Raw genomic sequence first — 27,603 nt, forward strand, 5'->3', positions numbered from 1 at the left:
CATTGAAAATTCATACCAGTCTATTATTGGTAACAATTTCACATCTATTCCTTGTATTTTTACTATTTCAACAATTTAATCCCTAACCGTTAAATTCATTAAAATCACTTAATAAAATACTTATAAATAACAACTAATACCTCAAATTCATCATTTAACATCTAAAATCACAAATATTCATCAATAGCAACATTCAAAATCTTTAACATTTTTAAAATCAAAGGTACGAGCTAGCTGAACCTAGTTGCAATGATCTCAAAAACATCAAAATTACTAAAAACGAGTAAGAATTACTTACCATGCATGAAGAAATCACTATGGCTGAAACTAGCTAGCTTTCCCATGGATACTCAGTTGTATTGGAGAAGAAAACAAAAAAGATGATGATAATTTAGCATTTTGTTTCTTTTAATATAATTTAATTATAAATTACCATTTTGTCCACTTAAATATCATCCAAATTTCATGCCTTTAGTTGAACAAAACCGTCCACTAAATCCTTAAATGATTTAATTACCATTTAAGTCTTTTTTCCCTTATTCAATAAGCGACTTAATCACTCAAATCAAATAGTGATAAAATTTTACATTTTTACGATTTAGTCCTTTTAATTAATTAACTATCGAAACATTAAAATTTCTTAACAAAAATTAATACAATCTTAATAACACTTCATAAATATTTATAAAATATTTATGACTCGGTTTATAGAAACAAGGTCCCGATACCTCGATTTCTAAAACCACTTGAATTTATGGTCTTACCACTTGAACTTAATTAATCGTTTATATAACATAAATTATCATATCAAAAACCTTTTTAAAATCATATTCGACAATATTTACAAACTTACTGATCAGATTTGTGGCTCTGAAACTACTATTTTCGACACCACTGAAAAATGAGTTGCTATAGGTACCCTAATTGATTCCCAATCCAATCAGTCTGAGGCTGGTCTAGCCCAGTTCTAAAAACAGTGGCGAAGCTTCATATATTTAATTTAATAAAATATAAATATTCAAAAATTTTAGTTATACTATAATTTCCACAATTTTAATTTACAAACCCTAGCTTTTAATTTATACCTAAGTTACTTCACTTATTTAAGTACAAATCAAGTTATATGACTTTATTTAGATGTATACCAAATATAAATGACATATATAAATAATATAATAAAGTTTGAAGTTCTTTTAATATTTTAACCCAAAAATTTATAAAATATAAAATAGAAAGTTACATTCTATTGGCCAATGCATAATTAAAAAAAACCTCTAATATTTAAAAGCAATCAGTTTTATTCTAAATTTTTCATAACAAAGTGGAAAATGCATTTTTTTTAATTCAAAATCAGGGTTTTCAGAATCAAACTGGTGGTCAAACCAGTCATGCCACTAGTTTGTCGATTTGATCAGTCTGTTCAATTCCATTAAATATACCATTAAAAAGTTCATAAAAATATTAAATTCTAGTTCAACCGTTCAATCAACCAATTTTTTCTTTGATTCAACCGGTTTGTACTAGTTTTAGGACTACCAATCTAATGCCTTTTTTCGGCTTGATACTAGCTTGACATCAAACGTAGTAGCTATTTTGGTATATTTCCACAATGCCTTTTTTCGGTTCGATACTAACTTGACATCAAATGAAGTAGCTATTTTGGTATATTTCCACACTAAAGGAGCTTGATTTCTAACACTTTTATTATTAATTATTCCATTTTTAGTACTTAGAAATTTAGTAGTAAATGTTAATAAAATAAGTGTTTTTAACACATTTTGTGAGTATTAATGACCTATTAGGTTGGCACAGGCCTTAGGTAGTTCTAATTTGTGTAATTGAGTATGTAGGATGATGAATTATAGGCCCTATGGACGTAGAAACATGGGACGAGTGATGCACAAGGTTCCCAAGCTGCTAAAGCATGACACAGACTAAAGAATGCACACAATCATTATTGTGTTGTGCCATAGATGGTGTATGGTGCGATATAGGCCTGATAGAGAGACCAAGCATTCCAGGGTTATCTTTTCCGCACAATAACCTTTATACGAAGACCTAAGATGTGCCAAAGATCTAATTTGGGCTGCCAAAACTCTTATAAATAAAACCTTAGGGGTTTGATGTAACTAAGTCATCTTAGACGCATCCAAAAACCCTCGTAGTTTAGGAGTAGGATTTAGATTAGGTTTTCTTTTGTTTTTTGTAAATTCTTTTTTCTTTCCTTTTGGAATCGATTTCAATCTAAGATTTATTTTATAATGTCAAAGTTATTTAGTTTATTTGCCTTTTCAAGTGACAATTCTTGCTATTCCAATCGAGATATTTCCTACTCCACGTTTCAATCGACATCAATAGATTATTTCTACATCTTTTTTCTCTTTAGTTTTAATCATGTTTATTTACATTTTTATTTCAATTGAGATCGAGATTATGAATACCATGAGTGGCTAAATCCTTTAAGGGAAATTAACAAGTGGATGGGGGCGTAATTAATGGAGGAGTAAGGGTTTGTTAATCAGATTAGTTGGTATAGATTACGTGTTCTTAAACCCTGGGCTTGACAACCCTAATAAGTAATCAGATTAAATGAGGTCGAGAGATAAGTTTGCCGAGTAAATTGCACTTTATCTTGGTTAAGAAAGAGAGGTCAAGAGATAAGCGATTATCAACCAATTAATTAATCAGTTAGAGGTCGGAGGTAATAATTGGTAAGTTAATAGCTAATCCACCCTAAAACCCGAATCTGAAATTAATTATAACCCCTGAAATGAGTTAATCTTCTAATTACTTTAATTGATTTAATCATTTGTGTAATGCCCCAATTTTTGGGAATTCTGTGAATGTTGGCATAGGTTTAATTATGTTAGTGGGCCTCTAGAAAGCCCAAACTTAAGATAGAACCCGGCAATTTTAGTTAATTTTTGTTCCATAAGAAAAAGGGGGTGAAATTATGAAATAAAACCTATGTGAAAATGTTTGAAAATGCTATAGGCTAAATTGAAGTGGCCAAATAAATAGGAGTGCAAAATAGGAGGATTTGCATGACAAACCTCCCATTTTACATGAAGTGGCCAGCCATCATGTTGTTGTAGACAAAATGTACTCTTGATATCCATAATTTATGGTACAAATTGATACAAATTCATAATAGGTTAGGTAAATGTTCAATGATAATAGGTTAGGTAAATGTTCCATGATAATGGGTTAGGTAAATGTTTCATGATAATGGGTTAGGTAAATGTTTCATGATAAGAATTTCATGTCTTTTGTATTAAAGAATTAAATGGATGAAATATAAAGTTTTATTAAAAGAAAAAGGGGTGAAAAGAACAAAGTTTTGTCCATATTTGTTCATCATAGCTGAAAGTTAGAGAAGAGAAAGGAGAGGAGAAAGCTCTTGAGTATTTGGTCATTAGGAGGAGGAAAATTGAAGGTAAGTTCTTGGTACATTGCTTCTATTTTGAGGTTCATGAGTTCTTCTTGATTCTACCTTAACTCTTGAAGTATATTTTGATTTTTAGTTGTGTTGTGAGCATTTAGTCATGAATTAAAATGAAGGAAATGGTTGTTGTTTCATGTTCTTTTGATGAAAAATGGAAGATAGGTGAAGTTGAGCCAAACAAATGAGCATGCATGTGCCTTAGATGTTAAAGGAAAAATCAGCTAACATGTTGTGCTTTAAAATGATGAAATGGAGATTATACTTAAGTAAAATCATAGATATGTGATGATTGATTGGTGATATACATGTTTAAATAACATGCATGCAAGGTATGTGTGAAAGAGTGATTTGGTAATAAATCTGCTTGGGACAGCAGCAGTAACGTGACTTTGGAAAATCACCATAAATTGTGGGAGATGAATTAGAAGCTGAATAAATTATGTAATTAAAGCTTATTGAGTCTAGTTTCTAATGAAATAAACAAGAACATATTTTGAATTCTGTACAATGAGAAATTTGATTCGTAATGAAGAGTGGTCAGATTAGTCAAACAGTGAAACATGGGAAACTTTAAGAAAACTCTGGTATTGATTGGCCATACCAAAAATTCTGAAAATTTTATGGATAAAATATATATGAGTCTATTTTCAGGGAAAATTAACGGCACTTGATTTGGAGTTTCGTAGCTCCAGTTATAAATAATTTAGTGACTGTTGCTCAGGAAGACAGCTTGCAGTGAAATTATGATTATGTGGTAAACATTGACAAAAATTTGTTAATGAGTTGCTTATTGATTTCTTATAAGCTTACTATGATCTGTAGGTGTGGTTGGCTGAATATTGTAAGGGGTTAATCGTAGTTTGTATTTGAATAGTTAGATTAACGTGTTAGTAATCCAATTGTAGGCGGTTCGTGTGTGGATCTCAATCGATATCGTGCATAAATGTGTGTAATGACACCCTCTCATAGACTAGATTGGCAAAAGCGAAAAGCGAAATGCCGAAAAGTCAGTATTTTGGGAATTTGCGAGTGTGCGAATGCTCGTAAGATAGTTGGGTTTGTATATTTGGTAATCTAAAGTAATAAACTGCAGTACGCGTGATTTCGTACATTTTGATAATTTGGGTTTAATGGGCCAAAGATAAGGTTCATGGGCCAACGGGCCCAATTCAGTAAGTATGTGCGGTAAGTGTTCTGATAGTACATAAATAGTTAGGATATGCATGAAAACCCTAAAAGTAGCTAAATTACTATAATACCCCTATGTATGGAAATTACTGTTATACCCCTAGATGCAAAATTATCGTTATACCCCTAGGGTTAATTTTGACTGAAAAGCATGACGATTTGATTCTGTATGATGTATGCCATAATTATATATTTGTTGCATGGGGACATGGGTTATATTATGGAGGAAGCGTTTTGGTGGCTATGCCACAAATATCTGATCTGGTGGCTCTGCCACATATATCTGTTCTGGTGGCTCTGCCACGATTATCTGTATCTGGTGACTTCGTCACAATATCTGGTAGCCTCGCTGCGATTTACGTGGTGTGTAGCGGTTGGGTGGGTCGAGTAGTCTCCCACATGGTGTAAGGCTGATGCGGGGTGTTATGGATGAATCTGGGTTGGGTTTACGCATAAACATGTAATATCATTACGTTACATTATGGGCCTATGGGCTTTATTCGAATTATGTTCGGGCTAAGGCCAACTTATTCTATTTCGTGGTTTGAGCTGATATAGGCTATGGTTGGGTTAATTTACACCGAGTTTCCCCAAACTCACCCTTTTATTTTCATCCACGCAGAAATCCCCAACCATAGTGGGCTTGGAGCTATGAGGGAATTCGGAGTGGCCACCCGTTTTGAAAGTTTGATTTTCTTCTGGTGAATTGGACATCCTTTTAATTACGTTTGAGGTTTTGGGCTTTTAAATGTAATAAGGCCGCTTATTTATTTTTGATGGTTTTTAATATGTATTACTAAGATCGGTAATACTTATTTTAACTGTTGAAATTGGATAGCTTTAGGGCGCGTTTTCAAAAACAACAGTTGATTTCAAAATAACACGACAACAAGCAAAGCTTCCGAATGAAAGTATTTTCCAAAATTAATCACTTTTCCTAAAATGACTTAATCAAATCAGTTTCTAGAAATATCCATGACGTTAAGGTGTGGCAATGGCGATGCATGTCTAGGATTGGATCCGAAGGAGCTTGGTACTTAAGCAGTCCGATGGACTCACCACCTCTTTTCCGGTTTCCTACCTGGTGTACAGCTTCCATTCACTTTAACCCTTAATGAATTAATCTTTTGAACATCAAGTACGATTTTCTGAACTTAGAATGGAAATTTTTTTTTTACGTTTTTGATGTGGCATGCCGGATCCGACCATAACTTCTGGGCCGGGTTTGGGGTGCTACAATTTGTTTATTTTATTATTTTTTATTTCAGTTATTTAATTTAAAATATTCATCTTTTTTATGATCTATCGTAATATATAATTTAATTATGACTATTTAGACTTATTATTGAAAAGAGATTTTCCATAGATTTAATCCATCCTCCCTTGGGTACGATCCTCAGAATACTTCCTTGTGTTCCTTTATAACACATATTATATTACAATTTGACCCATCTACCTGTGGACACCATCGATTTATGTAACACCTTAAAATAGGTTAGGAGTTTAGGGGTATTTTAGGAATTTTGGCCTTAAAGTGCTCGAAATTATACGACGTGATATATCGATAATGTTTTCGATTATAATTCTTAGAAAATCAAATCAATTTTTGAAAAAGTGTTTTGAAAACCCTTAATTTTAGAAAAAAAGGATTAATTTGTAACAGAGTCAAAACTATGAGCATTGATGTTGCAGTTTCACCAAATTTTAAAAGTGAACCTAATAAACCATCACTCCTAGCTTAATTCAAGATAGCTTCTTCCCTTCACTTTAATGTTGTCGTCCTTTTCTTTCCCTTACTCCTCCCATTGATTTTTTATTCCCAAGTTATTATACTTTGATTTCCTATCAATCTCAAGTCAATTACCTTCATAAATCTCCAAGAAAAACACTCAAAAACTCTATAGATCTCATCATCTTCTTCAATTGTAGTTTCCTGGACTTACATAAGAACTTATTCATTCTTTCATCAAAGGTAACCATTTATATATCCATTAGTTTTTTTATGATATCTTGACTTTAAAATTGAGTTTTTAGTTACAAAATCGCAAGTTTTGGTTAAAAGTCAAAAATAGAGTCGTTAGTGGTAGATTTTGAGATTTTGAGTAAAAACGTGGTTTCAAAGTAAAAATATGGTTTCAGAGTGTTTTTCAACTTTTTTTATCGTGATTAGAAGGTTTTTAAACTTACTTTAAAGTTTCATTAAGAATTTCTAATGTTTTAATGAATTTTCAAAAAAAATTGATTCCATGAATTAAGTGTTTTATTGTAGTTTAAAGGTTGGGAACTAGTTGTAGGTGAATTAAAAGATGAGCGGAACTAGATTTAAGTGAAAAGACTAAGTATAGATCGACATATTTGAATTCAAATTTTGTTATGTTAAAGGTTTTGGTTACATGAGAACTTAGCTTAGGCTTGTTTTTTGGTTGGTTTAAATGAGTCCTTGGTTGCCATTTGACTGTGTTTATTGTATGATTGTTGTGTGTGAAGCCTCAGATTCATTAGAGCCTACTACGAGTTAAGGAAAAGTTAGTTGAACTTTCAGCTTTCCGGCAAAAGCATAAAGTGGTGAGTGTTTGGAATTGTTGCTCGTAGACACGAGTCATGTGTTGTTTGGGAATTTAGTAGTAGCCTAAAACCCTACTCTAAATTCTGAGCGTAAGCTTTCTCATACCTATGTATCTTGTGAATTATGTGCTTATGTGTTTGTGAACATGTGAATTGAGATAAGATGCTATAACATGTAATATGTGGTTATGATAACTAATGCAAAAAGTGTAAATGTATACATGATGTAAATATGTGAAATGACAGTGATAATGTTTTTCTAAAAACACAAATATGCAGCGATTGCGCACGGACAATCGGTAAGTGATATGTATTTGTTTTTCGATATTTTGGCCTTGTGATCTTGGAACCGTTGGATACAGTTGGCATGCCATAGGATTGTGAGTAGTCATCTATATGTATAGTGATTTTGGGCTTTGAGGCCTTGTGACATGTTGGAGAGATAAGGAAATGTGAGCTAAGCTCTATTCAACGAGACATGTGAAGGGAAATAATGAGAGTGTTAGCTATATGTTTCATTTTTTGGATATGTTCAACTCTCTTTGAGTCAATTGGTATGATTGGAGATTCGTGTATCTAATGAGTGTTGATAAAGCTCACCTTAGGTTTCATACCTCAAGTGTCAATTCATCGTTATATGTGATTGTGTTATGTGATAAATGCTTGATGAGTATGCAAATGCTATGTAGATGGACTACTAGATTATGCATGAGTAAGTATTATATGACATTAGGCATTAGAACACTATATTTGAGTATATGTGTGGTGGTGATGTGGATGCATGATGACGTGTTTGCATTGTGATTATTCTAATCACTCACTGAGCTTGTTAAGCTCACCCACTCCCTTCATTCCTGGAATTTTAATATTTGGCTAGTTAATTAAAGAATAATGAATAAATCGTAAAAGACGTAAAATTTCATCACTATTGATTATTATTAATTAAAGTGCATAATTAAAGTTTATGTAAGGATTCATATGGAAAATATATCACTTATATTAAATTGGTATGGTTAGTGGAGGATATTATTCATATTATACATTAGTTTGAAAGTTAAAATAATTGAAATATGTAAAATCATAAAATAAAAATATCATCATCTTCGTTAATGAGTTTAGCAACGAAAAACAAAACAAAACCTCTATTAGAAATGCTTAAGGTTTGATCGAGTTAAATCTTATGCATATAAGTAATTTTCCTACTCGTTCTTCGTAAATTTTCTATTTTTGAGATCGTTGTAGTTTAATCTAACTAACCCAGGGATTATTTTGTAAAAATGTTGAAGATTTTAGGACATTCCATTAAAGAATTTAAGATTTTCTTGAAGTTAGTTGGAAGATTCATAGCTTTGGTTGTTGTTTAAGACTATTTTGTAAAGAAATTTTTATTATTTTCGAACTTAGGAACTAAAATGAAAGTTTATAAAATTCAGCACATAAATTTTGATAATTTTTCAAATGTTTAAAGGCTAATTTGAGGTGCTGATAGGATCAGTGGATGTTAGGGGTTAAATGTGAAATTTTAAGTAGTTTAGATTTTAGGGACTAAATTGTATAAAATATAAAAGTTTAGAGTAAAAGTGTAAAATATTGTTAAAAGGTCAAAAATGTAAATTTAAATGTTTTATTATATTGAATTGGTTAATTAAATAAAATTATTATATTTAGATAGAAAAAAGGAATCGGTTGGTTGATAAATCGCAAGAAAGAAAAAGTCGTCAAGTAGTCATCGTCGCGTTTTGATAGCTATCGTATTTTGGTATGTTCATAGTGTATTAATAAATATATTTTATACTTGTTACTTGCTGTAAAATCTTGAAATTATGAGATTGCAAATGTTATGCATTAAGATTAATTTATTATAAACGAAAGCTTATGTGAGTATGGACTAAGTCATGAACTATTGAATATTGAGAGATATGAACAGTGTGATTTTTGAATAAATGCAAATTATTACAGTATATGGAATTAATTATGTGGAAGTGCCTCTGATTTATTAATGTGATGAATTCGTTTAAAACAGCTGTTTGAACGTAGTAAACAATTAGGATATGATTGGCATGCCAATAGGGTTAGAACGCGCGCTTGTACAGGATTGTATTTTGGTGCATCTGTTAGCATTTCGATGCTCTCTAGTGTGATATGGGTACCCGAGTATCCAAGTCATTTTACTATAGAAAGTTTGTATTTAATTGTATAGTGATTTTTTATTTTCGGTACGTATCCATTAGAAAGTTTGTATCAGAATATAATCATGTAAGAATGTTCATTTTATTATGTATATGAATGATTTTAATTGAACCATTAACAAGCATGAGGTATATCATGAACTACTTTGGTGCTAACTCCATGTGTTCTCGTAAATAATTGACTTGTTTAGTTAATTTAAGTTATTTTTATTTTCAGATATTTAGTTAAGGTAAGTTGATTTGAATTTTAGCTATGAACTTACTAAGCTACTTAAGCTTACTTTGTTTATTCTTTGTTTTTTGTAGTTAACGTTTTGCAGAACTTGAAGGACAGATCAACTTCAAGGCTCAAACTATCAAGCTTTTGTCTTGGTAAATTTTGATTTATTATTTTGGCTTTGTGGCAAGTATATAGGGTTTTGAAGTTGTTGAATTTAAAGTTTTAGTTGGATTTGTAATGTGGTTAAAGTTGGTTTATAATGTTAAATTTCATGTTTCACGATATACTTGTGTTGAATGTGGCAAATTTTGCTTGGAACATCATTTTGATTTTGTTTTGGAAGATAATGATTTGTGCCACTTGATTTGTAACACCCCCGAGTCCGATCGCCGGTTTAGGCTATGAGGTATTACCGAGCTAAACCTTTAATTTCGATCACATAATTATACAACAAAAGCAGAAATCAAACTGAATACATACCGATTTATAAGTTATAAAATGCCATTTTCATACGGCCAAGATATTTACAATTACAAAACGTATTTTGTCAACAGTCCAAACTATACATGCCATATCGAGACCAAAATATAACTATACCAAAAAGGTCGATAGTATGATGATCCGCTGACGATCCCCGAGTCGGTGGCCAATATCGATAATCTATAAAACAGAGAAAATAAGAAACAGAGTAAGCTTTCGAGGCTTAGTAAGATTTAAGCATTTCATACTATAAAAGCTTATCATTTAAACGAACATTAAGTAATCAAACCTCATATTCCAATTCTTGACCCACTTGGCCGAATATACACAAGAAGATTTCTAGCACATGCTTCATTATCTACATGGCTTAAACAATTACTTTTATTCACATATTTTCCTATAATGACTTACATTGACCGAGTATGTCATTGTCATAACCTCAATTACCGAATTCATCTACACACATTTAAATATATATATACATCATTCTTTGATACTAATAAATTATCTTGAAATCAATTCTCCTATGAGCACATTATACGTACCTTAACATGCAAAGTATATAAATATTACTTTTCTACAATGATTACCACGGATATTCATTATTGTAGTCTTACTTAACTTACTGGCTTCGTTTCGGTCGAGTCTTAGAACTTGAAACACATTTATAACACAAGTTCACGGTTCTTTACCCCGTATACCATTCCAGCATGTGGCTTGCGGACTTCAAGTCTGGATATATTTCCAGCATATAGCCTGTGGACCTCATCTCCGGATATATTCCCAGCATATAGCCTGCGAACTTCATGTCCGAATATATTTCCAGCATATAGCCTGCGGACCTCATGTCCGGATATATTTCCAGCATATAGCCTGCGGACCTCATGTCCGGATATATTTCCAGCATATAGCCAGCGGACCCCATGTCCGGATATATTTCAAATACCATGCATACTTAATCATAATTTAGCACATTTCATTCAACCTATCACTTTAGTAATCATTTAATATGTTCAGATATAAACTCGATATGCACATCATCATTCACATTTCAGCTCAAAAGTTATACTTAATATCACACATTCATTTCACTATTCCAGCTTAAACTCAGAGTGACCATCACTATAAGTCATATACACGTATTATTTAATAAACAGCTTTATTCTAGTGTAAACCAAAGTTTGCGATTCACCTATTATACTCTTATAAGGCATCATCAATTATGTATACTAGAGGAGACTACTCAAAACTTACCTTGGTATATTTGAACGGTTGTAGATTGGCTACTCTATTGCTTTCTCTTTTCCCCTATCCAACTTTGATCCTCCTTGCTCTTGAGCTTAATAAATGCAAATAGATTTGTTTAATATTTTAACCAATATTGTTTACTTATTATTCACATTCGGCAATCACATAACAAATTCAATATGTATTATAATTTATAAACATGCCATGATTCAAGTTTCATACTTATTTATAACCGAAAATGGCAAGAACTTATCAAGCCACGATAGTCATTTATAACTCAACTCAAAATGATCATAAAACCCTAATAACCGATCATTCAACTTATACTAGTTTCGCATACACAAGCAAAACTCACATAGTTTATCTTGTTTTCTTATACACTAGTTTAACCACTACGATTATTACCAAATAAATCACATACAAATAACACTACCCATTTACATATACATCAACTATCAAATTCTCACTCCTAAGCTAATGCCGAATGCTTATATAAGCCCTAAGTCATCTTTACACATTCATCAACTTTCCAATTCAACTTAATACCAAAAATTAATGTCATTTAAATAGCCAACACCAAAACATTTGCTCAAAAGGACCTAGCCGAACACCTCATTTAGTTAAAAGTTCCACACAAAACACTAATAGCCAACTCAATTTCATCCTTAATATCTCTTATAACAAAATTTATCAAAATTCAATAAGAAATACATTAAATTCCATGACCGAATTTGCAATTCACCATAATAACCACTTGCCATAAAACAATTAAGCCACAATCATTTAATTTACCTAGCTTAGACTTAGATTAATAATTATCTAAATTATTTAAAACATTCAACACAAACTCTTCTTTAATTAAGCACATATTCGGCAAGGAAAATGGTAATTTAGCAAACCTTAGTTTAACATATAATTTGTTTATAACACATTTTAAGCATTCTTTTCATTCCATCAACTCAAAACACATACATTACTCAAATATAACCAAGTTCATATTCGGCAATAACATCTAACATGATAGCCGATTCTTCCCACTTAGCATCTAATGCATACATATGATCATTTGTTTGGCTCAAACACCCATCCACCATGATTCATCCAAATTAACATGAAACAACAACCATATTCTTTATTGACTACTATGGTAAAAAGCTCTATTCATTCCCAAAATCAAAAATTTAACATGGGTCAAATAAAGAACTTGGTAACTAACTCAAAATTAACTAAAATTTCAAGAATTAACATAAACTTCTTACCTTAATTTAAGCCTAGGATGACCGAATGGTGTTTCTCCCCTATTCTTCCTTCACATTCGGCTTAGAAGAAACAAAGATGAACACTTTGTTTTCTTCACCCATTTTCCCATTTTTTAATTATTATTATTCTATAATATAAAGCCATTTAATTAAAATAATGCTAATAGAAAATTCTTATATTATATATTAACTAGTAACATGGCCGGCCACTATCTAAAATGGGTAATTTGACATGCAAAACCCTTTTGTTCAATACATGCATTAATAGACCATTATAAAATTAACCTATCACATTTCAAAAGTGTCTCACATGAGTCCTATTTAATAAATTCACATACAAATGACCAAATCAAAGCATGAAACTTTCACACATGCATTTACTCACATCAAAAACATAGAATATAACATTTAATTATTTTATAACTTGGTTTTGTGGTCCGAAACCACTTTCCGACTAGGGTCAAATCAGGGCTGTCACATGATTTATAAACATAATTTGGTATTTGGTATCATGGAAATGGTACCTTGTCATTTGATGTTTTATTTGGTGAATGTTGTTAAAATAGTCTTTTTGGTTTAGTAATTCATGAATTTAGAATGAAATATGTTTGCAATTGACAGTTTGGCATGAATGGATGATTTTTGGTATATGGTATATAGAACTTGGTTGATGATTGAATAAGTTTAATTAGTTGATAATGTTGTGGTTTGAATGATTGTTGTTTATGTTTGAATTGTGGTACCTATGAGGGCATATCAGTTAGGCACATAGGTTGATTATGAATTGGTATAATTTGACATGTTTTGGCACATTTTGAATAGATTTGGATGTTGGTTAATGAATGGCTTGGAACATAAGAAAGGGTGTGTGAAATGGCTTGTGCTTGAAGGAACTTTTGGGTACATCCAGCTTGTGACACAGTCTACCACATAGCCGTGTGCCTTACACAGTTGTATGACACCGTCGTGTGGTTTCTTTGAATATTGGTGCAAGTTGGTCGACACGGGCACATGTTGTTACATGGTTTGGCCACACGACCATGTCTTTAATCCACACGAGCTGAGCCCTGTCACACGGCCTGGCCATATGGCCTTATGACCCATGTTTCCAGTTTTGACCTTATTTTCATATTTTGATTCAATTTAATCCTTTGTTGTTTCTTAACCACTTTCAATGCTTTGTAGGCTCGATTTAAGTCTCGTTTTAGTTTGATTGACATGTTTATTGAATGAAATTATTTTTGAATGATTTAAAAGTAAAATTTTTAATTGAAATAATCTATGTTTGTTTTGTTAATGGGTGTAACTTCCCATAACCCTAATCCGATGACAGACACGGGTAAGGGGTGTTACATTTATAGTAACTTTTTTCAGCTGTTTGTAGTTGATACTCAATCTCATGGTCTAACATTCTTTTTCAAAAATAACATTGGAGTACCCCAAGGTGACACACTCGGTTGAATGAATCCCCGAGCTAACAATTCTTGCTACTGAGCCTTCAATTCTTTCAATTTAGTCAACACCATTCTGTACGGTGCAATAGAAATGGAGTAGTTTCGAGTGCTACTTCAATAACAAATTCAACTTCTCTTTCAGGCGGTAAACTTGGAAATCTTCAAGAAACACATCAGTGAATTCTTAAACTGTCAAAACTTGTTTTATTTTTTATCTTGACACTCTAGTATCCAGAATATAGGTTAGATACAGTGCACAACCTTTTCTGATGAATTCTCAAGCAGATATTGTTAATATAATATTGGATGAATAATCAAATCTATATGCCTCAACATTTATCAATTCACCATCCTAACATCGCAGCAGTATTATTTTCTATCTACAGTTGACTACATCATCATACAAAGTTAACCAATCTATGCCTCATATTTTCAATGGACAATCTTTACATATTTTATTGACAATGACACACTGGCCTAATGGGTTTATATGACATCCTCAAAATTTTCGGGGTTCGAAACAATGGAAAATAAATGATAAATTAATTAGAATATGAAAAAGTTTGAAACTAGAAATCATCTGTGCAAAGAGACAGTGGAAATAGATACTGAAGATGATTAGAGACATTTATATATTGAGAAAAATACATATAGGGTATTGACTAAATTGCAAGGGAGCAAATACACTTGGAGCCAAATGAGAAAAATGGAAGTTGAAAGGATTAAATTGAATTGATGGAAAAAGGAGGAGGGACTAGAGATGAAAATTTACCAAAATGAGAGATAAATCATCCATGGAATTATAGGAAAAGGTGAAGGGCAAAATAATAATTATTGAAATAGATAATTATAGAGTATAATGATTATAGGATTTAATTGTAATAAAATATGAATGGAGGGGCAAAATGGTAAAATAACATTAATAGATATTTTTTAATTAGATATTTCAATATAATTAACTAGAAAAATGAAAAAAAAAAGATGGAGAAATCCATCCATCTTTAAATGGCCTTTACGTCATCCACTATTAATACCATCCCAAGTTTTACTTTTCTTTCAATTAAGTTCTTTTCTCCATAACCAAGCCAATAAAGTTAGTTTCTTTCAAATTTCTTCATAATTATTGAGTGAAATCAATAGAGAGTAGTAGCCACCTTAATTTCAAATAAGCATCCATAGTCGTCTTGGAGGAGAGAGAAAATAAGGATTTGTAGTGAATACAAAAAATTGATATAAAAATCGTAAACTTCTTTTGAAATACTTGTTAAATTTAGTTAAATAATATGAATTATGATATGTAAGTATGAGTTTAGTGTACGAATTTAGTGTATTTTGATATGGAAAATAAAGAAAAGGTGAAGAAAAGTAAGAATTAAGTGGAGAAATAAAGCAAAGAGTGAGTCAAAAGAAGAAGAAAGCTTGATTCCAAACGTTGAATTGTAAGTAAAACTAGAGATTTATTTATTTTTGTAAAAATAGAATGTTAGTAATGACAATATATCACAAAGAAAAGAGAAATAAAAATAAAGAAGACATAGATTTTTACGTGGAAATCCTTTGAGGAAAACACTATGGACAGAAGAGAAGAAACTTCACTATGTCGAATTCGAATGATTATAATAGGAGTAAACGATGTCTATTTATAGGCTTGTAAACTCATATTCTAATAGGAGTGTAGTAAGATTGAAACACCTAATTCTAATCAATATTAAATAGATGGAGTTTAATAAGGTTTAAAAAAATCTTATTCTAAAATAAAATAAAAGAAGTGTAGTTCTATATGGATTTTACTTTTATTTTATTTTACCACTGTATTTTATTTAAATAAAGATTCGGGTCACTGAATTCTAACAATCTCCACCTTGACACGAATTCTCAATGAATAAGTTCTTCACCGCAAACTCTTAACGAATAAGTTCTCCACCTCTTCCATAAAACCCCTTAATGGCTTAACTTCAACAATGAACACCAACCAAGTCTAAGCAATGCTCAAACTTGGTTATAGCAAGTGACTTAATCATCATATCTGAAGGATTTTTATGGGTACTAATTTTTCTCACAACAATATCACCACGAGCAATAATATCACGAACAAAATGATACCGGACATTAATGTGTTTTGTTCTCTCATGAAACATTTGATCTTTTGTAAAATACTGTACTGATTTGAAGGTCTTCATTGAGTTCACTAAAGAGTCTCTTCAACCAAATGGCTTCTTTACAAGCCTCAGTAATTGCCATGTACTCAACTTCAGTGGTAGAGAAAGAGACTGTAGTTTGCAAAATGGTTTTCCAACTAATTTCACAACCTCCAATTGTTAAACATAACCTTTAAGGCATCTTATTCTATCAAGGTCTCCAGCAAAATCAGCATCAACATACCTAGTGACTCTATCTCTAGTTCTTCCAAACTGTAAACAAACATCAGTAGTACCTCGTAAGTATCTTAAAATCCACTAAACTATTTTCCAATGATTTTTACTGGGATTTGTTATGTATCTGCTAACTGTACCGACTGCATATGATAAATCTGGAGATAAACAAACCATAACATACAATAGAGATCCCACTGCACTAGAGTATGGAACATGTGACATGTACTCAATCTCATCATTTGATTATGGAGACAAAGTTGATGAAAATCTGAAATGAGCTGCTAAAGGAGTACTAATAGGCTTAGCACTCTGTATATATAGAACCTGCAAAGAACTTTCTCAATGCACCCCTTCTGACTTAGGTACAATTTACTTGCTTTTCTATCTCTGAGAATCTTCATATCAAGTATCTTCTTTACTGGTCCCAAATCTTTCATCTCAAATTCTTCACTTAGTTGGGCTTTGACCTTTCTTATCTCTCTTTTATATTTTTCTACTATCAACATGTGTTGGTCGCTAAACTAACTGAAAATTCGACTAAGACAAGCGCACCTATCGAATAATAGTATAGCTATGCTGAGACCGGAAATATCGTATCCATAAGGACTAAAAGTACTAGTAATTACTATCTTTTTATTATCTAGCCTAACAATTAAAGGAATGTTTTAACTAAGACTAATTATCTAATTAACTAAGATTACAACAGAGGTAAAAGTTGAAAAATACTGTTTAGAAAATCGATAGAGAAGACAATACCCAAGGAAGAATCCACTTAGACTTCACTTATCACTTCTGAATTAGATGATTTATTCACTTGACTTAATCTGTAGAAATCCCTGATTTAGGTTAATATCTCTCTTGAGACTAAAAACAACTGACTCTAGGTTGATTAATTGAAATCTCTTTCTAATTAAAACCTCTATTGTTGTATTAACTCGATCCATGGATTCCCTTATTAGATTTGACTCCAATCCGGCAGATTTATCTCGTCCTATCTCTAGGATTACATGTAACTCCGCTTAATTATGGAGGATCTACTCTTAAACAGGGACTTTCGCTCCACTGAATAAGCACATTAAAACCTGAATTAATATCCAGAAATATTAAAACAAGAATTAAAACTCACAATTAAGAATAAGAATAAGTATTTATCATATAATTCAACTAGTAATAAGATCTGTCTTAGGTTTCATCTCCCTTAGGTATTTAGGGAGTTTAGTTCATAATAATGGCAAACATCTCCAAATTGGGAAAACAAAAAAACATAAAGAAACCCAAATAACTTCTAAGGAAATTGAATGGAGATCTTCAGTCTTGAAATAGATCCTGTTTTCGAGCTGATTTCGATGGCTGTTCTTGAGTATTTTTTGCCTTTCTACTCTTCATATACCCTTTGGTCCTCTTCTAGGGTGTTTATAGAGACTTTAGAATGCTTCAAAACCCTCAAAATTAACCTTTTCCAAGTAGAATTAGACATGGGCTCGACAGGATGGTGCTCAATCCATGTGTAATTCTGAGTTGGTTTTTAGTCGACACAGCCATGACTCACGAGTGTGTAGCCTGCCCGTGTGTCCCACATGGGCGTGTGGTTTGCCCGTGTGAAAGTGCCTAGGCCGTGTGAGATACTGAGATAAGCCCATTTTGTCCATTTTTAGCCTGTTTCTTGCTCTTTTCACCTTCCTACGCTCACCTAAGTATAAAACAGGAATTTAAAGGATTAGGAGCATCAAATTCACTAAATCTTATGATAAATCATCCAAAAATATGCCAAGCATGGGATAAAAATATGTATATATTATGGTTTATCAACATGTCATCAACATAAATGAGTAGATACACAAAATAACCATCACTATTTTTTTAAAACTAAACACAACTGTCAAAACTACTTCTTTTGAAATCATGAGAAGTCATAAAGGAATCAAACCTCTTATACTACTGTCTTGGTGACTGTTTCAAACCATAAAGGGACTTTTTCAGCAAACAAACATTGTCCTCTTTTTTGGAGACTGTAAAACCCTCTGATTGTTGTATGTAAATATCCTCCTCAAGTTCTCCATGCAAAAATGCAGTTTTTACATCTAACTACTCAAGCTTCAAATCATGTATGGCCACAATACCAAGCAAAGCTCGAATCGAACTATGCTTCACAACTGGGAAGAACACATCTGTGAAGTCCACTCCTAAAATTTGACTGTAACCCTTTGCAACAAACCTTGCTTTATATCTGGGTTCTTCAACTCCTGGAGTTTCTTCTTTTTTTTTATACACCCATTTATAACGAACAACCTTTTACCTTTAAGAAATTTCACAAGATCCCATGTTCTGTTTTTGTGGAGTGATTCCATCTCCTCTTGCATAGCAAACATCCACTTTTCTGAGTCTTTACAGCTAACTGCCTTAGAATAATTAGATGGCTTTTGGTTTGCATCTATATCTTTAGCCACATTTAAAGCATAAGCAACTAGATCAACCTTGGCATATGTCTTTAGGGGTTTAATTTCTCTTCTAGTTCTATTTTTTTTGATAGAGTCTTGTGGTGAAGAAACAACTCTATTTTGAATTTTTGTACTAGCTTGAAGAGTTGACTCTATTGTAGATTCTGGATTAATCTGATGCTCCACCTACTTTTTATTTTTTTTATTATTGGAAGTGTCTTTAAGAGATAAGTTAGGTAGCATAACAGTTTCATCAACAACATCTCTACTAATCACAACTTTTCTATTTTCAGGACACCATAACTTATGCCCTTTTACACTAGTTTTATAGCCAAGAAAAACATATTTAATGGATCTCGATTCCAATTTTCCATTATCAACATGAGCATACGCAAGACACCCAAAGATCTTTAAATCAGAATAGTTAGCAAGATTACTAGACCATACCTCTTGTGGAGTCTTTTTCTCAATGGAAACGGATGGAGATTGGTTGATCAAAAACATGCGATGAGAGGTCATACGTAACACCCAAACCCGGCACGGACGTTATGGCCGGATCGATCGCCACATTGATGCGTTCAAAACACTCAGTATTACTTAGTTTGGAAAAGCTGAGTTGGTGTTGTAAAGACACTTTTAAAGGTAGGTTAAAGTGAATAGAAGCATGTGCACCGGTAGGAAACCGGGAAAAATAGGAGGTGAGTCCGTTGACCGTTTAAGTACCAAGCTCTTCCGGATCCAATCCTAGACATGCACACCACCATTGCCACACTCTAACATCTCGTATAATTTTGAGAAAATCGTTTGATTATGTCCGTCTTAAGAAAATGTTTAAGTTGAAAACGTTTGTTTAAAATATTTATTTCCTTGGAAAAACATTTACTTTGCGGAAACTTTATGCGTCATCGTGATCTTTTAAAAATCAAGTAGTTTTATAAAACGAACCCTAGTGCTAACCAGTTTAATAATCCCCAAAATAAAAATAATTAAAAAGAGCGGCCTTATTACAACTTTAAACATAATAAAAATAAAATAATCCAAATTAAATGCTAAACTTATTTAAAATTGGCAATCCATCTTCATGGCCACTCTGAATCCCGCCACTCCAAGTCCACCAACTAGGGCTCACTGCAAGGAGGGAAGAGGAAGGGGTGAGTTTGGAAAACTCAGGTGTATCTGAAACCCATCCAAAGCCCAATTCAGCTCGAGCCCATTGGGCCTAAGCCCTATTCAGATATCAATACAGAGGTCAAGCCCTTTTCGAATCTGATAGCAAGGCCTTAGCCCCTTTTACATAACAGTGTGGCCCATAGGCCCGTTCGATAACATGAGTAACAACAAGAATAATGAATGCAAGCCCATCCGGGAGACTACTCAACCCACCAACCGCTACACCGCCTGTACCAACCCTACACACCATGTGGGAATATCTCAACCCACCCACCCTACACACCTTTGTTGCGACAGCGCTCAAATTCGATCAATTGAGGCAAAGCCTCCGATGTGGTTGAACCACTTTCAATACTTCCTCCATTAATACCCCAATCCTATGCAGCAGATATTAATAAATGCATATCATGCAAAATACGATAGTAATCAATCATGCGTTCACCAATTTAAACCCTAGGGTATATTGGTAATTTTGGTATTTAGGGGTAATTTGGTAATTTTGCTCTTTAGGGTAATTTAAGTGATCTCGCTCTTGCACAAGCTAATTCAGTAATTTTTATCAGTTTTATGCAATTTGATTCCACCATCTACCTAACAGGCTAATTTGCCCATCTCTTACCCATATTGGTCCGTAAGCCCATTGGGCCCAGTTTTGGCCCATCAAGCCCCTTTTTCCGAAATACGCTAAAGCATCACGAGAACGTGCTTACCACCTTATGATGCGGATCTAACAATTCCTCTATGACTTGAGAGCATTCACATACTTACATGACCATGAAATGCCGGAATTTCGGCATTTCGGCTTTTGCCGAATTGAACTAAGAAAGGGTGTTAATTTTACCGATTCATGACGACCTTACGAGATCCCTTCGATGTCCTACAATTTATTAGCACAGTTCTTATTTACAAACCATAATCACTAAACCCCCAAAACTTACTTATCCATGATCGAACCATATCCCTAAAAACCTTTGAAACCTTACCTTTTTGCCAAAATCGATAGTTAGCTCCGAATCCGATTGCTCCAATGAACCACGCCTTAGATTCAACGCTTAAGAAGACTCTAGTCACCGAAAGAAAACATCGCTTAAAGACTCTTAGAGCCATATGCCCAAATCGACAGACCTCCCAATTTTAGGGACTTGACTTTTCTTAACTTTGCAAAATAAGAACGGATCCGAGATGATACGTACTTACCCCTTACTCCCACTTGATTTCCACGCAATCTAGTGTAGATTTATCTATCAAACGACGGTAGAACTCGATTCCCCAAAGTCTTGAAGTTTCGGCTATAAGCCCCCAAATCTATGGTTTTTCGGCTTTTGTGTGATGAAGAAGATGATAATGTGGGGCTACAACCTTGAAGTAGAATTGCGGTCGAGATCTAGGATTAAGAAAAGGTAATTGCAAATTAATAAAAACAAAAGAACATAGGAGAACACGGCTTTGAAGAAATCGGCACAAGCAATGATCACGAGGATTTCGGCTTTTATGGATTCGACAAAAGTATTGATGAATAGCGGTATGATGAATAGTTTTGAAGAAGAAGAAAGAAAAATAGAAGAAGAGGAATAGGGAGGTGGTAGTTTGGCTAGAGAGGAAAAAGAGAGGAAAAACAACCCTAAGGTGTTAAAGCGGAAGAAAAAGCGGCACCACTCAATACCCTAAGTGCCGAAATACTAACAACATAGCCCCCTGCCGATTTTTCCCTCTTCAATTCCCATAATTGACCAACTCCTAGCCTCATCCAAATCCTTAAATCTCTCCCTTATCCCTCCTTAATCCAAGCATTTAAACCGATCCAACTCTCCTTTAGCGTAATCCACGAACTCCAACACTTACCCCTCACGCACTAAAAAATAAATGCATCTATTTGCCAACACAGGAATCGATCCCTTGCCTTCCCAAAGCTCCACACGCCACTTTTCTAGGAGCCTAGTGGCGTCACCCTTGCCACTTAACCAAGGCTCTTTTGTGATGCAATTTACCCATCACTCCACTTAAGGCCACTTAGCTAGAACCCCTAACTCCTAAGTCTAAAATTCCAAAAATTCAAGCGGGTTTGGCCAACTCATGGGCCTTCTATAAGCCCATTTACCTACTCAAAATACTAATTCCACATCCAAATACAAAATTTTAAAATCTTTACAAAATATTGAAAATCGCGAATAAACCCGAAAATCGGGATGTTACAACTCTACCTCCTTAAAGAAATTTCGACCTCGAAATTTTACCTTATCGAAACAGTTGAGGTATTGTTGTTTGCATAGCCTCCTCGATCTCCCGTAGCTTCCTCCTTGCCATGGTTTCTCCAAAGTACTTTCACTAGTGGAATTGATTTCCTTCTCAACATCTTGACGTCACGATCAAGTATTTGCAGAGTTCCTCTTCAAAGGTTAAATCTGGTGTACTTCAATTTCAAAGAATCGGTATGATATGAGTTGGGTCGATCGATACCACCTCAACATGGATACATGAAAACGTCGTGGATACGATGCGATTCGGTGGCAACTCTAGGTGATAAGCCATTTGGTCCAACCCGCTTAACCAACTCGGTAAGGCCCAATAAACCGTGGGCTCGACTTACCCTTCTTACCAAATCTCAAAATTTTCTTCCAAGGGGATACCTTCAAGAAAACCATATCCCCACAAATAACTCAATCTCTTTGCGCTTCAAATCCGCATCGACTTACGCTCATCGGACGCCTCTTTTAACCGACCCTTATCGACAACCTTGCTTTCGATTATGCGCCACCAATTCGGTCCAAGCACTTGTCGTTCACCCAACTCGTCCAACACGTTGGCGTCGACATCTTCGCCCATAAAGCGCTTAATATGGTGCCATCTGAATACTTGCTTGATAGTCATTATTGTGCATAAACTCCGCCAATGGTAAGTAGTCCTCCCAACTTCCACAAAATCGATGATACAACCTCTCAACATATCTTCCGAACTCGAATAACCCTTTCATTGTCCATCATGCGTGGGTGAAAAGCGGTGCTAAAATCCAATCGTGTTCCCAACGCTTCTTGCAACTTCGCCAAAACCGAGACGTAAACCTAGGGTCTCGATCGAGATTATTGACACTGGCACCCCATGCGGTCGCACTACCTCCGCCACATATAGCTTAGCCAACTTTTGTAGTGAGTAGTCAGTGCGAGCAGTATGAAATGAGCGATTTTGTTAACCTATCCACAACTACCCACACCGAATCTTTCTTGGTGGGTGTCAAAAGTAACCCACTCACAAAGTCCATTGTTACTCTTTCCCACTTCCATAGTGGAATTTTCACTTTGGTTGTAGTAATCCCGACGGCGCTTGGTGCTCGACCTTAACTCTGCTTGCACGTCGGACATTTCCCAACAAATTCAGTCACCTCTCGTTTTAATCCGCCACCACCGACACCTCTCGCAAGTCTCGGTATAACTTATTCCCTCCAGGATGCATGGCACAGAGTCCACCATGAGCCTCTTTTAGAATTAACTGCCTCAATTCAGGATCCTTTGAAATACAAACCCTTCCACGAAAACACAGAACTCCTTCACTGTTCAACCCAAAATCCTCGTTCTCACCACTCTTAACTTGCTGGAACCGAAGAGCTAATGAATCGTCCTTCAACTGTTTTTCCTTAATCTTAGGTCCAAGTAGACCTTACTTGCGATTCGCCAACAAGCTTCTATCATCGAATAGACTTAATCGTGCGAACAAGGCTCTCAAATCCGTAACAACCCTTCGACTCAATGCATCCGCCACCACATTAGCCTTTCTTGGGTGGTACTCTATCGAACAGTCGTAGTCTTTAAGCAACTCCACCCACCTTCGTTGCCTAAGGTTCAACTCCTTCTGAGTGAACAAATACTTTAAGCTCTTATGATCTGTGTATATGATGTACTTCTCCCCATATAAGTAATGTCTCCAAATTTTTAACGCAAAAATCACCGCTGCTAGCTCCAAATCATGCGTAGGGTAATTCACCTCATGAGCCTTAAGCTGTCGTGATGCATAAGAGACCACCTTGCCCTCTTGCATCAGTACGCAACCTAACCCCACATGTGACGCATCCCTATATACGGTGAAGTCCTTCCCGGACACCGGTTGAATCAACACCGGCGCTTGGTCAATACCTTTTCAAGCGATCAAAAGCTTTTCTTTGTTTCTCGGTCGCACAAATGGTACTCCTTTCCTTATGAGTTTTGTCAAGGCGCCGCCATCACCGAAACCCTCCACAAACCTTTTGTAGTAACACGCCAACCCTAGGAAACTACAATTTACGACTTGACCTAGGTGGCTTCCATTCCGAAATAGCTTCAATTTTACGAGGATCCACCTTAATCCCCTCGGCGAGACCACATGCCCTAGGAAGGTTACCTCTTTCAACCGAATTCACACTTGCTAAATTTCGCATAGAGCTCCTTCTCCCTTAACACTTGCGACAATACGGAGATGCTCATCATGCTTCGCCTCCGTTTGAGTATACCAAGATATCGTCGATAAAGACGACTACAAACCGATCCAAGTAAGGTTGGAATACTCGATTCATCGATCCATAAAAGCTGCGATTGCGTTCGTTAGCCCAAACGGCATGACCACAAACTCATAATGTCCATATCGAGTTCAAATCTTTGTCTTATGAATATCCCTTCTTTTACCCTTAGGCGATAGTATCCGAGCGAAGATCGATTTTGGAGAATACCGAAGCTCCCTAAATTGATCGAATAGGTCATCAATCCTTGGTAGTGGATACTTATTCTTAATCGTCGGTTTGTTCAATGGCGATAATCGATCACATGCGCATCGTTCCGTCCTTCTTCTTTACAACAGGGACGGTGCTCCCCAAGGAGACACACTAAGCCTAATGAAGCCTCTATCTAATAGCTCTTGAATTTGAGCCTTGGTTCCACCAACTCCTTGATGCCATCCTATAGGGTGCAATAGAGACCGGAGTCGTCCCGGTAACAAATCGATTCCAAACTCAACTTCCGATTGGGAGGTAATCCAGAAGCTCTTCCGAGAAAACATCCGAATTCCCTAACAGATTCGATGGTCTCCACAATCGATCCTCGATTTCACTTGACTTACCAAAGCCGATATGCCTCGCATCCCTTGCGCATCGGTTTCTCGACCCTCAACGCCGATACTACATTGGATAAGTAATCCTTCGTTCTCCAATGATCATAACCTCTTCATCATTGGCAGTTCTTAACACCATCCTCTTAGTTGCACAATCCAAAGTTACCTTATGCTTGGTCAACCAATCCATCCCTAGGATCGGATCGAATTCTTCAAGCGGTAACTCCATCAAATCCCCACGAAAACCTTGCCTTGAATCTCCAGAGGCACCTCCTTGAAGAGTTTCTCTACCTTAACCGAATGACCTAAAGGACTTATCACGGACACCCCACATACAGTCTCCTCGAAGTGCACGCCCGAAGGCCCTAGAAATGTTATATGCCACATACGAATGGGTTGATCCCACATCAATCGAGCAAAGATATAAGGTACACCATAGATAAAAATGTACCAGTTATGACATCAAAAGTCACCCTCCTCATGACGACGAGCAAAGATATACCAAAGCTAGTGACGAGCATCCGCGTTACCAATACCTACGGGTGCCCCATGTCCACGGCCATTACCTCCGCGACCTTGTCCACGACCTCTTGGCGGTAGTCCATCCCTCACGAGTTGAGCGGTCGCTCACCCCTTGTTCGCCACTTGGTGGAGTGGCCTCCTAGGACAATCCTTAATCCTATGCTCCTTAGACCCACAACGAAAACAAGCCCGAACGCTTCCGGCCTCTCCTTGATGCATTACGCACGCAATCTCCACAAGCTTGCGCCTACCTGTGTTCACGAGCTGCGCCGAACCGGTTCCCCATCCTAGCTCTCTTAACATTTCGATTTATAGCACCACGGTCCAAGATCCCTCTGAACCGATTCCGGTCCTTATCACGATTCCTCCATTCGGTTTGCTTCACTTCCTCGGCTATCTTAGCCTTCTCTACCAGTGCAGCGAAATCTCGCTCCCTCTGCGGAGCTATGAGCACCCTTAACTCATCTCTAAGGCCATCCTCAAAAGCGTCTGCTGCGCTCATATTCAATGGAAGCGATGCCATTAGCATACCGACTCAATCATAGAAACTCCGCCTCATATTCAAAAATGGTCTTATTTCCGAGTCGATTCAGAACTCCTTTCTGCGTGCATCTACATAGCTAGCTCCAACATATTTCGCCTTAAAGGTGCTTTGAGCAGCTCCCATGTTACCCTCTCACCGGGGTACCTTCTCTCACAAATCCACCAGCGATATGCTTCATCCTGCAAAGAACGACATCGCCCCTTTCAACCACGCTCTCTGGCGGTCCGGTCGTCCATGATCCGCTCTGTGGCTTCCAACCAATACTCGGCCACATTTGGGGCCACTCGAGATCGCCCTAAAAATCTCATTCTGTTGGCCAAGTCGTTCGAAATGGACCCCTATTCATGGGCCCGACGTTAGCTCGGCCACCCTTTCCAAAACCCTCAACATGGCACGAGACAAAGCGTCATCCCCTGCAATGGTCATCGGCCCATTTTCATTAATCGGTGGTGGGCGTACCCGCCACCGGTGGCACGTGTTCGGATGACGCCAATCCAGCTTGAGTGCTACCTCGGCCTCGACCACGGCCTCTTCCTCGAGTAGCCCTTGTACTCATAACGATTTATCGATTACGAATTTTATGACATTAGTTTCTTGGTTTCACTTTGTTTATACCGAATGTCTTATGAGCAGATAAAGTTTTAAAGTTATTTCGCATAATCATAATTTAGCTATGGTTCCAGTCTTGTAGTCCTAATATACATCATCAATAGCTCTATCTCTAAGGCTCCAGTACTATCTACAGTATTATTTACAGTACAGTACAGGTATATATATAGAGCGAAAGATACTTACAGACTTGGTGCCGGGGATTCAGTGTGCCACTCATTTATCAGTCTATTTAAAATTTCAAATACCATGTTTTTGTTTACCGAAAATAAAAAGATTTTATTTGAAAACACTTTTATTTTAAAACTATTGATTTAACCCCGTTTAACAAATAGAAAAAAAAACTTGAACATCTTCGAAAAACTTACCATTTCTAAAAAATACCCTTCTTAGGCCCAAGTTTTTGAAAAGATTTTCGGACCCGATCCACAGCCGAGTTGTTGCAACCAGGCTCTGATACCACTAAATGTAACACCCCAAACCCGGCACGGACGTTATGGCCGGATCGATCGCCACATTGATGCGTTCAAAACACTCAGTATTACTTAGTTTGGAAAAATTGAGTTGGTGTTGTAAAGACACTTTTAAAGGTAGGTTAAAGTGAATAGAAGCATGCACCGGTAGGAAACCAGGAAAAAGAGGAGGTGAGTCCGTCGATCGCTTAAGTACCAAGCTCTTCCGGATCCAATCCTAGACATGCACACCACCATTGCCACACTCTAACATCTCGTATAATTTTGAGAAAATCGTTTGATTATGTCCGTCTTAAGAAAATGTTTAAGTTGAAAGCGTTTGTTTAAAATATTTATTTCCTTGGAAAAACATTT

General features: G+C 35.4%; 1 long non-coding RNA gene across 1 annotated transcript; it reads left to right on the forward strand.

The window, feature by feature from the left end:
- Positions 1 to 5,258: 5,258 nt before the first annotated feature.
- LOC128284142 (uncharacterized) lies at positions 5,259 to 9,889 on the forward strand. The gene is made up of 3 exons (XR_008274470.1): positions 5,259 to 5,334; positions 7,121 to 7,198; positions 9,694 to 9,889. It is a non-coding gene; the product is annotated as an uncharacterized LOC128284142 (long non-coding RNA).
- The last annotated feature ends 17,714 nt before the right edge of the window (positions 9,890 to 27,603 follow it).

This window comes from Gossypium arboreum, chromosome 2 (assembly GCF_025698485.1).
Source record: "Gossypium arboreum isolate Shixiya-1 chromosome 2, ASM2569848v2, whole genome shotgun sequence".
Lineage (NCBI taxonomy): Eukaryota > Viridiplantae > Streptophyta > Magnoliopsida > Malvales > Malvaceae > Gossypium > Gossypium arboreum.